The sequence below is a fragment of the Cyprinodon variegatus genome, unplaced genomic scaffold, assembly GCF_000732505.1.
Source record: "Cyprinodon variegatus isolate N-32 unplaced genomic scaffold, C_variegatus-1.0 Scaffold241, whole genome shotgun sequence".
Classification (NCBI taxonomy): domain Eukaryota; kingdom Metazoa; phylum Chordata; class Actinopteri; order Cyprinodontiformes; family Cyprinodontidae; genus Cyprinodon; species Cyprinodon variegatus.
This window is the reverse complement of record NW_015150694.1, coordinates 857,344-860,099: the sequence shown is the minus strand read 5'-3', so window position 1 is coordinate 860,099 and position 2,756 is coordinate 857,344.

The window sequence follows — 2,756 nt, the reverse complement described above, 5'->3', positions numbered from 1 at the left end:
TAGATAGATAGATAGATAGATAGATAGATAGATAGATAGATAGATAGATAGATAGATAGATAGATAGATAGATAGATAGATAGATAGATTTACAAACTTGAATTCAGTTCTCAAGTAAAAAACTGCTTTTTACAGTATTAGGGTCTAATCTTTAGTACAAAGATAAAGTAATAATATGAGAGTAAAGTCATATTCAATATATGATAGAAACGTTGTAAAGTTAGCAGGATACAGTCAAAATATTATGAAAACTATGTCATAATATTAAGTCTACATGACTGAAGTCATAACAATACCAGAAGGCAAGAACTAATCATTCCGTGTTATATAAAACTAATTCCACCTGCACAGAAAGCTGGTGTGCTTTATGCAAATATATATATATTTTTTTGCTTGTTTCTAGTTAAAAAGCAAGTTTGTGGACTTGTATAGCCAAACCCATGCAAACTGTAAAATCACATGTTACCTTACGTAATGTTCAGTTTTTACTCACTTTTTACTCATTTTCTTTTTGTAATTCCTGTTTTTGCACACTCTGAACATTTGGTTTTAATTTCCTCCAAACCAAACTGGTTCCATTTCCTTCTTGAGAATTCCTTCTGCACCCATTCCTTGAGTTTCAATTTAGTCATTGCCTACCGATGGTTGTCAGAGGGCCCAATGGGGCCAGTGTACAGCAGCCTTGCTGTGGCTACCATCTACATAGCTTGCCACCATCAGTGTGTGATTGAATAGGTGAATAACTGAATGTAGTGTAAAAAGCTTTGGCCCATTTACCATTTAGCATCCTGGTTTTTACCATGTGTATTTTTGTTTTTTCACGTTCAGTTTTGTTTATAGGTCTCTTATGCAGGATTGTTATTTATGGATCATTCCCTTTGTAATGCTGTTTGCTGTTAAAAGATTTTGTAGTTTCTGCATCGGCTATTCTCTGGTTTTTTGTTAATATGTGGCTTCTTTTACAATATTTTTTATCAACAATTGTAAGAACTTAAAGCATTAGGATGTATGTCAGATTTGTATTTACAACATTGAACTTTCTCAAAAAGCTACTGGTTTTTTAATTTTGAAATTTTATATGTTTCCTTACTTTTTAATGAAAGACCTAGGGTTTAAACAATTATAGAGGCTATTAGTTGCTTTTAAATTAACATATTGTGATGCTCTTTATTTTTGAAGCAAGGTGTTTTTGGTTTTCTTTTAGATTTAGATTATTTTAGACTTGACATTTGAGTAAAATTCCCCTTCTAATCAGTGTTATCTTTCGGTAATAATTCAATTCAGTTCATCATCGAACCCCTAGATAACAGAAAAAACTGTTTCCGACTGTCCATGAGGACCAGACACTCCTGCCAAAAAACTGCTTCCTTGAATTTGCTGTGGACCTTATTAACAAGGTCCAGGTCCACTTTTGCCAGTCGGGGAAAATGTGTAATGATTAATCTAATGTCATACTGTTCTTGTTTTTTTATTATCTGCCGCAATGTTTTTTCTATATAACTGTCTTTTGTTTATTTCAGATTTTTTATATCCTTAAATATATATTAATAGTATTTTTGCCTGTTTATGTGTGTTGCTGCAGAACTAAACATGGAGAAGCAGCATTTAGTTCTTATTCTCCACTGATCTGGAAAAAAAACTCCCAGAAGACTGTAAAAGTCCTAAAAGCCTGAGTTCTTTTAAGTCAAAGTTAAAAAAAACTATTTGTTTAGCCTCTTAAAATCCATTAAACACAACAATATTCATGGAAATAACAACAGTTATACTTTTTCCAACATTATACATCATTAGAAAGCTTATATTTTGTTAATGGCATAATGATAAAGTTCAACCTCTCAGCTGTGAAGTTGGAATGTTTGATTCCAAATGCTTCAAAAAACAAATATGAATGACGAAAACAAGGCGCTTACTTTGTTTGGGATTTTTGAAAGGTGTCCAGAGTTTGATAAAGAACATAGAAAAGAAAATAATTTCAGGGATTAAGAAGGAAACACATGTGTTTATAGAGTACTGAGAGCACCAGGGCGAGGAAGGGTCTTTTCTTCAGTGCCATTAAAATTAAACAGAAAAAGAAAATCATCCAATGGAAACCCTAATGAAAGGTTAATAGAGACTTTCTCAAAAGTTTTTTTTTTTTTTTTTTTTTACCACATATATATGTTTTTTGGTGACAAGATACCCAATAAAAAACATAGATAAAATGTTCTAAGCAAATTTAAATCTCAGAGATAAAGCTCCAATGACGTTCAATGCTAAAGCTGATTTCCGGCCAGAGCAAACAGAAATCAAACGAAAATAATCATAATAGAAGAGGAGGAAGAACGTCTGAATTCACACAGCAGCAGAGACAGGGGGGGAAAATGGCACACTCTAAAACTATTTGTTTTTGCTTGAATCCGACTAGCAAATCCTTTGAAACGCCAACAAAAACAATAACAGTCATTTTTCAGGAACAAAGCAGCAAATGTTCTGAAGGATGGTATTGTCTCGTAATTCAAACAGTCAGGATGGCTGTCACATGGAGTTTAGGTTTGGACCTGTGTGAACACAACCTTCAGCTATAAAACCTCAGAAATCATACACTAAATGGACACACTGTACTCTCGGTTTTCTGCCTATCTTACTTTACTTTTGTTATTTGCTGCTACGAATGGGGACATTCTGTGAACCACTTTAAGGAGAAATGTTACAAACAAACAAAATCATACTTTAATTGGATAATTATCTACCCAGAAGAAAAACGAAAAGAAAAAAAT